The 12,784-nt window shown below is 47.9% G+C and overlaps 1 pseudogene across 2 annotated transcripts; it reads left to right on the top strand.

Moving 5' to 3' along the window:
- The first annotated feature begins 4,343 nt into the window (after window positions 1-4,343).
- On the top strand, window positions 4,344-9,025 carry LOC309526591 (leucine-rich repeat-containing protein 3 pseudogene; annotated as a pseudogene). 2 transcript variants are annotated; one of them, XR_014224610.1, is made up of 2 exons: window positions 4,344-5,115; window positions 8,175-9,025. The product of XR_014224610.1 is annotated as a leucine-rich repeat-containing protein 3 pseudogene (transcript). The 2 variants fall into 2 exon arrangements; XR_014224622.1 differs by lacking the exon at window positions 4,344-5,115 and adding an exon at window positions 5,137-5,977.
- Window positions 9,026-12,784: the final 3,759 nt, after the last annotated feature.

Below are 12,784 nucleotides of genomic sequence, written 5' to 3'. Positions count from 1 at the left end.
TTCAGGAGTTGGGCACATGGGAAGATAACCCGGGCTTTAGGGGCTTCTATTTATATCCCGCCTTTCCCCTGGACTACGCAGGTGGTGCTGTGGTCTAAGCCACTGAGCCTAGGGTTTGCCTATTGGAAGTTTGGCGGTTTGAATCCCCACGACGGGGTGAGCTCCCGTTGCTTAGTCACAGCTCCTGCCAACCTAGCAGTTTGAAACCACATCAAAGTGCAAGTAGATAAATAGGTACCACTCCAGCGGGAAGGTAAACGACGTTTCCGTGCGCTGCTCTGGTGTCGCCAGAAGTGGCTTAGTCATGCTGGCCACATGACCCAGAAAAACAGTCTGTGGACAAATGCCGGCTCCCTCAGCCGGTAAAGCGAGATGAGCACACAACCCCAGAGTCATTCACGACTGGACCTAACGGTCAGGGATACCTTTACCTTTTACTTCCCCTGGACTGGAACTCAAGGTGGCTTACAAGACCTACATTGGCTCCCAGGACGTTTCCAAGCACAATTCAAAGTGTTGGTGCTGACCTTTAAAGCCCTAAACGGCCTCGGCCCAGTATACCTGAAGGAGCGTCTCCACCCCCATCATTCTGCCTGGACACTGAGGTCCAGCTCCGAGGGCCTTCTGGCAGTTCCCTCGCTGCAAGAAGGTTAAATGGAACCAGGCAGAAGGTCTTCTCGGTAGTGGCACCCACCCTGTGGAATGCCCTCCCATCAGATGTCAAGGAAATAAACAACTATCTGACTTTTAGAAGACATCTGAAAGCAGCCCTGTTTAGGGAAGCTTTTAATGTGACTTTTTTTGTATTTTTAATATTTTGTTGGAAGCCACTCAGAGTGGCTGGGGAAAACCAGTCAGATGGGTGGGGTATAAATAAATTATTATTATTACAAAATGAAAACAACATGGATAAAAACAGAACGCTAAAAACATAGAAGAGACCGGTTTAAAAGTAATTACACTATAATAGAATTCAAACAACATAAAAACAAATCATTAAAATACAGATTGTGAAAACGGCACAGCACTATTCAAAGCCCTTTAAAAAAAAAAAAAAGTTCCCAAAAGCCTGTCAGAAGAAAAATGGTTATCACCTGCCAGAGGGAAGGACAAAGAGCTCACTGGGAAGGACATTCCAAAGTCTGGGAGGCGCCACCACCAAGAAGGCCCTCTCCTGTGTCACCACCAAACATGCCTGTGAGCGTGGCAGGACTAAGGAAAGAGTATCTGTGGATTATCTTGAAGCCCAGGCACCAAGGCAGGTTCATAGGAGGGAAAATGCTGTTTCAGATAGCCTAAGCCATGCAAAGTTCTCCACATGTCAAAACCAGTACCTTGAACTGTGCCCAGAAACAGGAAGTAGAGAATCAAAGTGATGGGTTTGGAAGCAAATACAAGAGGAAAAGGCTGGCACAACAATGACAACTCTCTGCCCAGGAAGTTAAAACGGAATAAATAACGCAAAGCTGTGGAATTCACTTTGCATAATAATATTAATTTTTAAAATCATTTTTTGTAGTTTGCTTTTACCAACCATAGAGATAGGGACAGTGCTGGCTACCCAGGGCCCTGACCTGTTGCAAATGTTCATTCGGGCAGTTTGCTGGCTTCAGATTTAGGCAGGCATTGCCTCCATGCTTTGAAGCTTCTAGGTTACAACCTTAGGATCAGAAATGGGCTGGGAGCCTTTTCCACATTCCCTACTGGGAAATTTGGAGGGCCACACAGCCGTGGTGTTAGGCCAGGAGCAAAGTGGGCAGTGCAACCAAGGTTAAACCACAGAGCCTAGGACTTGCCGATCAGAAGTTCGGAGGCTTGAATCCCTGCGACAGGGTGATCTCCCGTTGCTCGGTCCCTGCTCCTGCCAACCTAGCAGTTCGAAAGCACGTCAAAGTGCAAGTAGATAAATAGGTACCGCTCCGGCGGGAAGGTAAACGGCGTTTCCGTGCACTGCTCTGGTTCGCCAGAAGCGGCTTAGTCATGCTGGCCACATGACCCGGAAGCTGTACGCCGGCTCCCTCGGCCAATAAAGCGAAATGAGCACCGCAACCCCAGAGTTGGTCACGACTGGACCTAATGGTCAGGGGTCCCTTTACCTTTAATAGTTCCCACACATGCTCCATCCAGGCAAATGAGGTAAAGAGAACATTGACAGAGGCTGCAAAGCAGGGTTTGTGAGGGGTGTGGGCCTGGGGAAAAGACCAGACAGAAGCCTAGAGGACCATGCCTGACCCCTGGGTCTGAGGTTTCCCCACCCCTGATCGAAAAGATCCAAGCTAGATGGGCTAACACAACAGCAACCATCTTCATACCCTGATTAGTGACTCCTGCGCTGAAGTTTATTGCATCCAAATTCAGGGACTTCACTGCATTATTTTGCTTTGTTGTTTTTTAGTCGTTTAGTCATGTCCGACTCTTCGTGACCACCTGGACCAGAGCACGCCAGGCACTTCTGTCTTCCACTGCCTCCCGCAGTTTGGTCAAACTCATGCTGGTAGCCTCGAGAACACTGTCCAACCATCTCATCCTCGGTCGTCCCCTTCTCCTTGTGCCCTCCATCTTTCCCAACATCAGGGTGTTTTCCAGGGAGTCTTCTCTTCTCATGAGGTGGCCAAAGTACTGGAGCCTCAGCTTCAGGATCTGTCCTTCCAGTGAGCACTCAGGGCTGATTTCCTTCAGAATGGATCGGTTTGATCTTCTTGCAGTCCATGGGACTCTCAAGAGTCTCCTCCAGCACCAGAATTCAAAAGCATCAATTCTTCGGCGATCAGCCTTCTTTATGGTCCAGCTTTCACTTCCATACATCACTACTGGGAAAACCATAGCTTTTACTATACGGACCTTTGTTGGCAAGGTGATGTCTCTACTTTTTAAGATGCTGTTTAGGTTTGTCATTGCTTTTCTCCCAAGAAGCAGGCGTCTTTTAATTTCGTGGCTGCTGTCACCATCTGCAGTGATCATGGAGCCCAAGAAAGTAAAATCTCTCACTGCCTCCATTTCTTCCCCTTCTATTTGCTAAGAGGTGATGGGACCAGTGGCCATGATCTTTGTTTTTTTGATGTTGAGCTTCAGACCATAATTATTTTGCTTAGCACCCTCCTTTTCTTACATTCATTCCTCCTAAGCCCTTTTGCCTCTCCTCATCCAATACACTCAACATACCTAGTGTCTGGGTTCAATTCTGGGCAATTGAGACATTTCGGTCAATCCTAAATACAGTGGTACCTTGGTTTTCAAACTTAATCATTCCGGAAGTCTGTCCTAGAACTAAAGCGCTCCAAAACCAAGGCCTGCTTTCCCATAGAAAGTAATGGAAAATGGATTAACCCCAGACTTTTAAAAACAACCACTGAAAGAGCAATTTAACATGAATTTTACTATAACGAGACCATTGAGCCATAAAATGAAAGCAATAATCAATGTACAGTGGTACCTTAGGTTACAGACGCTTCAGGTTACAGATGCCGCTAACACAGAAATAGTACCTCAGGTTAAGAACTTTGCTTCAGGATGAGAAGAGAAATCGTGTGGCAGCAGCAGCAGGAGGCCCCATTAGCTAAAGTGGTGCTTCAGGTTAAGAACAGTTTCAGGTTAAGGACGGACCTCCAGAACGAATTAAGTTCTTAACCCGAGGTACCACTGTACTGTACTGTAAAATAAATAAGATGGTATTGTAGATGATAAAAAATAAAATTGAATTTTTTTCTTACCTGCACTGATAGTCATTGTTTGGATGGGGGGCTTTTATCCATTTCCGCACTCACACAATCAGTAGCTGAACAGGGTTCCACACAATCACAAAAACAAATGAACAGAAAGAGCCTCAAAAATAAAAACTCCAAACCTAATCTGTTCCGGAAGTGTTTGACTTCCGAAATGTTCAAAAACCAAGGCGCAGCTTCTGATTGGTGCAGGTGCCCCAGAAACAATAGCCGACAACCACATTGGATGTTCGGCTTCCGAAAAACGTTCAAAAACCGGAACACTTCTGGGTTTTCAGTGTTTGAGAACCAAGGCATTTGATTCCAACAGATTCCACACGGAAAACGCTTATGTCCCTGTGGAGATGGCAGTACTGAATCGGTGGCGCATGCCCTCCTGGCTTGCACTCTTTATAAAGACTTGAGTAATGATATTAATCACCCCTCTTTTATTGTCCATTCTGGGTCGCCCAGCCACTGCCACAGTCTCCTTCCTCTTGGCACATCAAGATGAGCAGGTGACGGCAAAGGTTGCAAGGTTTTTAGCTGGGGCAATGAGAATAAGATCCACTATTTGACTATTGATTCAAAACCCTAAAATGTATTTTATATAAAGGTAAAGGGACCCCTGACCATTCCAGTCGTGACCGACTCTGGGGTTGCAGCGCTCATCTCGCTTTATTGGCTGAGGGAGCCGGTGTACAGCTTCCAGGTCATGTGGCCAGCATGACTAAGCCGCTTCTGGCGAACCAGAGCAGCGCACGGAAACGCCGTTTACCTTCCCACCACAGCGGTACCTATTTATCTACTTGCACTTTGAGATGCTTTCGAACTGCTAGGTTGGCAGGAGCAGGGACCGAGCAACGGGAGCTCACCCTGCGGCAGGGATTCGAACCACCGACCTTCTGATCGGCAAGTCCTAGGCTCAGTGGTTTAACCCACAGCGCCACCCGCATCCCCTGTATTTTATATAACTGACTTTTTATTTCTATTCTTTGTATATCGTATTGTTGTTTTATTGCTATGGCCAATGGCTGGTGTAAACAAAGAGTCATTCATTCATTCAACCAAGGCATTTGAGAACCAAGATACCACTTTACAGAAGAACTGAGTTGCAAAAGCCGAGCTGTCCCTGCTGCTGTTCCTTGTGCAGTCCAGCAGGGGCAGGCTCTCCCCTCTCGGTTCTCAGCGCTTGTGTGTGTCTCAAGCTCTTTTGCTGATGGGCAGGAGACAGAGAAGCTGAACCAGGAGGATGCACTCCTAGAATCCTGCCCGCAAGGTTTCTGCCACCTGCCCACATGCTCCCAAAGGAAGGCCAGCAGATGTTTCGGGTGCTACTGAGATGGTCCCTGGAGCCACAGTCAGACCGGACCTGTTTCGGACCAGACTGACCACGAGAGCGCTGTTCACACAGGTGTGTTTGGAGCAATGAGAAGTACGGGGTTGGGGGGTGCAGGATGAGAGTTGCAACTAAGGCTTAAAACAGACTCCTGTGGTCTTTTGACAGCAGTCCGAGACAGAAACTCAACGGGCTGTGCTTTCCCTAGCACTGTATTCAATTGATGGTTGTGGTTTTGAAAAATCTAGAAGATTATCTAACAGGAAATCCTGCTAGGGTGGGGTGTTTTTTTTTTTTGTAAGGTGGGGTTACATGGATCTCCCCCTCCTCATTTAACCCCCAAAGCAACCCTGCGAAGTAGGCTAGGCTGAGAGGAATGACTGGCCCAAGGTCACCCAGCCAACTTTTTGGATTTGAACCCTGGCTACCCAGGCCCTCTAACCATTACACAACGCTGAGGTTTTGAGCTCCCAAACTGGGAAGGTGTATGGGCCTGCTCTCACGCCCTTGAAGAGCATGCTGAATTTGCAAGGGGGTCTTTTTCACAGCATCAAACCAAGCGAGATGACCCTGCTAACGTCTGCATGCGGCTCTTAAAGGCGCTGCGCAGAGGCTGCTAGGAAATTTGGCAACCCTAACTGAGCAAGTGACTTGAGAAACACAGTCAACTGTTGAATAAGTCACTCAGTACAGACTAACCCACTTCATACAAGTTTTGGCAATGTTCCTGAACGAGCCCTTTTTGGGACACGGTAGCTAAACAATTTAATACAGTCCTGAAATACCAGGAGCGTTTTTTTCATCCTTGTGGCTGCAATCCCGTCCCTGCTTAACCTGCATGAGTGAGACCCAAGGGAATGCACTGTTACAGCACAAATCTACGTGTATTTACCTGGAAGTAAGATCTGCGGTGTTCAATGGGGAATGCTCCCCTCAGGTAAGCATGCAGAGGATTACGAGCCTTTATCTACTCTAAATCTGTATTTCTGCCACCTGGGTGCTTAATCCTAAAGGACAGAAAGCATGGCTTGCTGGACAAACCTTGAAAAAGAGAAACTAGGGCACCAGCAGGAGGAAATATTAAACCCAGGGTTCCTCCAGATGACCTTATTGTGCATTCATCCTGATTTGCTTGCACAAAGCTTAGATGGACAAGGTCAGGTCTTTAACGTTTTGATTTCCTTTTGTGGGGTGGTTATATGACAATAAGCAGCCGTCTCGATTTGCTTGAGGATTGTTTACATGTCTTATTGTTCATTTAACCTACACTTTTGAGGGCCTTTCCCTGTAATTTTTCCAAACTGCAAGAAGTCTGTCGCTATTTAAGTGGATTTGTTGGGCTAGGGCGACAGGGTGCTTTAATAAACTTTTAGTACACAAACCTAAAATTCCACTATGCACTTGAATCTCAGAAAACTGTGACCGTCTGGAGGAACCTGTATTTAATTCAGAGTGAGATAACAGCTTTTAATATATACTTTGGATTGCCCTCTTTTGGAGGTAGGTGTGTAATTAGTAAAAGATACATGCACAACTCAGGTTATACCATCCCAGTGCAGAGGTGCAACAGATTTACTCACCCTCAGAAGAAGCACAACCAAAACAGTGACTCATACAGAAGCAAAGGGGGTGAGCACTGGTTTTCTTACTCAAGGAATCGTAGCTGGAAGAGACTTTGCAGGTTGTTTAGTCCAGCATTAAATGGTTGTATTTTGGTAATTCTGCTCCATACATGACAAAAAAAGGGAGATCATAATCTTTCAGTTTGTTCTTGTTTCTGACTCCCCTCATTCTGGTAAATTCAGTTAATTTCACCATCGTTGTAAAGTGTTATCCTTTCATAATCCAGTCTTTTTTAATCTTGGTATTTGAGATGGGCGCCATTTGGCAACGAGTGATGCATAATAAAATTTCTTACCAGAATGACATGCTCAGAACTGTATCTTTTTCCATATACCCCAGAATAATCAACAATGGGCTTAAAAGTAATTGACATCCAATTATAACTTCAATAGTCTGAATAGTCTTCCCCCAGTCACCCTTCGCTTTTTCAGATTAGTTACCACTTATCTAGAACGGATCATCAAGATTCTTGCTATGTGGTGGAAAGTTAGATAGTCCAAGAGTTTTTAGTGTTATTCTTATTACTTCTCCCACACATTTTATAAGCACTGAACATCATTCACCGCCACCACCCCAAGTATTATTCTAATAGACTATTTCCACTGTCGAAGCTGGTTTAGCTGTGATTGTGTGTCTGTCATTCCAATTTTCCCACACTCAGCTACACACACTTATGGGTGCAGAACTGAGCACAGCAGCCTTTGCAACATATAGCAGGATTTAAAATCTGGAGAGAGAAACGCTAAATAAGTTTTAGAGAAGCTAAAGGGCTGGGAGGTGGCAAAAGCCGGGGCGGGGAGAGAAAGAGAGCAGTTGTCCCAAATGGTCACTATGGTAATGATCAGATCACTACAAAGAACCAATTTCCACTTTTAAAAACAAGATCGCAAATCAAGGTGAGATGCAGACTGCAGCGCATACCTGGAGCAGATGTTGAAGCCTGGTTAGAAAAAAATATATATGCTAGTGTGGTCAGTCCTTTTTTTGGGGGGGGGGGGCTACTCAAGGGTACAAAGTACCCACACATTTTTTCTGGAAGGAAAACATGGGTTTAAAAGGTGGTCCTTACTGTGGTTAAAAGAAAAAAGAAAAAAGGTAAAGGACCGCTGGATGGTTAAGTCCAGTCAAAGGTGACTATGGGGTTGCGGCGCTCATCTCGCTTTCAGGCCAAGGGAGCTGGTGTTTGTCCACAGACAGCTTTCTGGGTTATGTGGCCAACAGGACTAAACCGCTTCTGGCGCGACGAAACACCGTGACGGAAGCCAGAGCGCACGGAAACGCCGTTTGCCTTCTCGACGGAGCGGTACCTATTTATCTACTTGCACCGGTGTGCTTTCGAACTGCTAGGTTGGCAGCAGCTGGGACAGAGCAACGGGAGCTCACTCCATCGCGGGATTCAAACTACCCGCATCCACACTGGGTGTGGTAATATTGTTAAAAGAAACCCATGGAATGTGTTAGGAGGCTCTTTCTCACTGGCTCATTTTTGTCTGCCCTGCCCTCTTATCCAGGTCGGATTCTGGGCCCTTCTCCACCTCGTGACCCCCGCCATACCCAGAGAGAGAGGAGAGCAATGCAGAGATGCCAGCATCGTTCTCCCTCTTCCTCCTGCTCCTGATCCTGCACGGCGGCCTCCCCTGCCCGCAGAGCTGTGACTGCCCGCCGGGGAGCGGCGTGGTGTGGTGCAACCGGAAGGACCTGGTGACCATCCCTTTCGACATTCCCCCCGACACCCGGGTCCTCTACCTGGACTCCAACTGGATCACCCACGTCCCCAACGGGGCTTTCTACGGCCTGAAGCAGCTCCGCGAGCTTCACCTGGCGGACAACCTCATTGAGAGCATAGCGCCGGGGGCCTTCCGCGGCCTGGGCGGGGGGCTGAGGCTGCTGGACCTTTCCGGCAACCAGCTGGAGAGGATGGAGTTTGCCCCCTTTGCCATGCTCACCTGGGTCCGGCTAGAGCTGTACGACAACCCCTGGCACTGCGACTGCTCCCTGCAGAAGCTGGTGGAGGCCCTTCCTCTGGACGCAGAGACCGTGGAGGACGTCGTGTGTGCCACTGCGGAGTGGGAGGAATACACCGGGAAGACCTTAGCTCGCTTGCTCAACACTGGCGTCAACTTCTGCCTGGGCCAGCAGAGGAACACGGACCTGGCCATGCTGCTCACCATGTTTTGCTGGTTCGCCGTGGTCATCACCTACGTCATCTATTACGTCCGGCGCAACCAAGCGGAATCCCGACGCCACTTGGAGTATCTCAAGTCTCTGCCCCTGCCCAGCAAGCAGCCCAGCCCGGAGGAGATGGAAGAAGACACCCTCAGCACCATCCTCTGACAACGGAGGGTTTTGAGGAGCCCCACCCCCAAACAAACAGAAACTGCTTTGAAAACGGTTATAAAACTTAACTGTTGTCAGCTTCTTCCTATCAAGAAATCTGGGAATTAGGTGTGTGAGTGAGGACCTTGGTGGGTTGGTTCCCCCTTAAAACGGCCCTTGGACCCCAGTTCTTGCTTCCCTAACCCTATGACCTCCTAGCAAATGAAAGAGGGCCAACCCCATATGCCTTCAGGGGATGCTGGTTGGAAGCCAAAAATGAGTTGCTTAAAATCCGAATTCCCCCTTCTGCACAATACATTTTTTTCCTGAATTACAGGCTGCATTGCTCCTATGCAGCAAACCCAACCCCAACCCCAACCCCCCGCAGAGAGTCCTCAAGCTTCTCTTTCCCCATTTGCCAGGGATTTAGGCAAAGATATTACAGCTTAATGCTAGGGGGATTAACCACGAAACAATCATAAGTCCCTGTTCCCTTAAATCCCTTATTTTGACTGGGGCGTTTCTGCCCCATCTGTTCTGCTGCAGCCACTTCCCTTTCAGTGGCTTTTTCTGCCTCCTTCCAGTCCCCATTTCTCCACATTGTGGGGCAGGGAACCTGCAGACGGAACAGCTGCATTTAATCCTGCCTCTTTGGTGACTGCAGAATGTATATACTAAGTCAGAGCTTTGGGTCTATCTAGTTCAGTGTCGTCTACACTGACTGGCAGCACCTCTCCAGGGTTTCAACTGGTTATGAGTGGCTCTCCAGTGCCCCAAGCAGGGTTCTCTCCCAATCCTCCCTGGAGATGGATTGAGCCTGAGACCTTCTGCATGCAAAGCAGTTGCTGCAAGCTGCAGCCTTTCTCCTTTCTGGGCTGCAGCTAAGAAACCTGTTCCCAAACACACATTTTTCCCACTCGCACATTACATTTTACAGAGGCACACTTTAAACAACTTGGACCAGAGCTTCAAATGAAAGCAGCGTGTGTAAACAAGGTCTCCACTTTCCCGGTTGTAAGAAATCAATTTTCACAGGCAGCCACCGCTATAAAGACGCAGAGACTGGGTGGTTATTCCGTCCCATTCCAAAAATGCAAGTGTTTTCTGCAGAGGAGCAGAGGCTACTCAATGGGAGCTTCCAAGGAAAAGACCCTCCAAACTCAGGAAGTTAGGAGATTTAAGAACCCATAAAACGGCCACTTTTTATTTCAGTATCAAAAAAGGAAGTTGAGCCCCATAGCTGGGATGGCTAAAAGATTCCTGCACTGCAGGAGGAGGAATAGATGATCCCTTGTGGTCCGTTCCAACTCTACGGTTCTATGATTCACATTTCTTGGGCCTGAAACAGATTTAGGGCAGGCAATCTCTTTACAATCAGGTACTCTTGTAAGCATTCCAGATCCTTATACTTTGAACACAGATAGCAGGCAGGTATGATCTAAAGTGTAAAGGTAGGCTCACTCATAAGATCACTGGTTGAAACTTAGCCAAATCCAGAGTGTTTTCTGAGAGCAATTCAAGGCCCAAGACTCAAACCGGGCATTGGGGTGAGGGAGCGAAAAGAATCTTATTTTTATTACTGGATTGCTTTAAATGTCCCCTTTTATAACATTGGTTCTAAAAATGTAACTGTCCTTCATGAGACTTCTGAAAGGCACAAAATAAAATGTATGATACCCAATAATATGGAGCTTGGTCCTTCTTTCTAAATATGCCTTTGGCGATCTTTAAGAAGAGGCTGTTCAATTTCAGTCCTCAGATTTCATCGTTTCTGCTTATTCCCTGGTTCTTCTGTTCCTGGCCACTTTTAATTGACCAAGCCTTTTAAGTAAACTGAACCGAATCTATTTTCATATTTTCAAATAAGCGGCCTTTGTTTCTCTCCTTTGCATGGCAAACTGCTGGCCATGCCTTCTTATCTTAAAATAACTCTTCCGGTTATTAAAGACTGCAACTGCTCTAGAGAACTTTTTTTTCCCTTTGCAATTATGGTAATCACACGGCACTTGAGCAAAAAGTCTGCAGCAGGGAGGCTCAACATCGGGCAGAGGCAGCTGATAAAGGCTGCAAGCCTCCCTACACACACTAAGGAGTCAGCTGTTGCTGAAAACGGGAGACTTTTAAATACGAATGCACGGGATGATGGATGAGGGGGCAAAAGGAGGGGTTTCAGCAGGTGCTGTCGTCTTCACATTGGTACTAAAAACTACCTGCTGAAAAAGAGGTCTTTTAACACCATTCATAATTTTATAACTCTCAAAAGCCCCCAGACACTTGACAGCTGTGCACACAACTGCTTAGATGTTTTGACAGCTGCACACAACACCGGGATCGAGACACATACCGTATTTTTCGCTCTATAGGACACACTTTCTATCCTCCAAAAATGAAGGGGAAATGTGTGTGCATCCTATGGAGCGAATGCAGGCTTTCGCTGAAGCCTGGAGAGCGAGTGGGGTCGGTGCGTCTGCCTGCTTCCCGAAGCCCGGGGATCACTTCGCAGCGCACCCCGGGCTTCCGGCAGATATCCACAAGCCTTGGGAGCCCGGCGGGAGTGCCTGCCGCGCTCCCAAGGCTTGCAGATAGCAGCCTGCATCCCGAAGCCCGGAGAGCGCAGAGCTGGGCTCTCCGGGCAACTATCCGCAAGCCTTCTGAGCGCGGGGGAGTTCCCGGCGGGCTCCGAAGGCTTGTGGATAGCAGCCTGTTCTGGGGGCTGGGGTCGGGGGAAGCTCGGGCTTCCCCCGCGCCTGGGGGCGGAAAATATTTTTCCCCTTTTATTCCCCCCCCAAAAAACACCTTGGTGCGCCCTATGGGCTGGTGCGCCCTATAGAGCGAAAAATACGGTATATGCTCCACTATGCGCAGGATACAAGTGCAACAGTTTAACTTCTGTATTTCCCCTAAGATAATACGCTGGAAGGGAAGGCTGCCTTTATACAGAAGCAGGCCTCTGGGCTACACCTAGCTCAGTACTGTTCACACTGACTGGCAAGGTCTTCTGGGGTCACCCCCTATCTGGAGATCCCAGGGGCTGAGCCTAGGATCTTCTGCATACAGTGGTACCTCGGGTTACAGATGCTTCAGGTTACAGACTCCGCTAACCCAGAAATAGTACCTCGAGTTAAGAACTTTGCTTCAGGAAGAGAACAGAAATCGGGCTCCGGCGGCACGGCGGCAGCGGGAGGCCCCATTAGCTAAAGTGGTGCTTCAGGTTAAGAACAGTGTCAGGTTAAGAAAGGACCTCCGGAATGAATTAAGTACTTAACCCGAGGTACCACTGTACAAAGCAGATGCTCTACGACTGAGCTGTGGCTCCTTGATCTCTCATTATATGTTTCCCCCTTTTATGAAGTGATACAGATAGCATTGGTCAATTCAGCTCAGTACTGCCTACAGCACTGACTGCCAGTGGCTCTCCAAGGTTTCAGACAGAGGACACTCCCAGGCCTACCTGGAACTGCCAAGCACAGAACTTGGGACCTTCTGCATGCAAAAGCATATGCTCTGTCACTTAGCCATGGCCCTGCCCAACTTCAGTCTCCTGGCCGCCCTCACACCTCTTTCATCCCAGCATGCAAACAGTGGAAAGGGATGCGAAATTGGCAGATCCATAAGTAGCACAACGATCTGCGAAAAAGATCCTTGCAGGGGAGGAAGCAGAAATAATTGAAATATCCAGGAACTGCTGCTTGTGCGGATGGAGGATGTTGACTTGGGATAATTTCCGAGATACGGTGCCCTCTGAAGCCGATGACGTAAAAGCCCCAGGAATGCTTCTGCTTGGAAACGTTGAAGGAATAAAACA

The sequence above is a fragment of the Podarcis vaucheri genome (assembly GCF_965113315.1).
Source record: "Podarcis vaucheri genome assembly, chromosome: 2".
NCBI classification, from domain to species: Eukaryota; Metazoa; Chordata; class Lepidosauria; order Squamata; family Lacertidae; genus Podarcis; species Podarcis vaucheri.
Note: the sequence above shows the minus strand (reverse complement) of the source record. Positions and strands in the feature narration are given on the sequence as shown.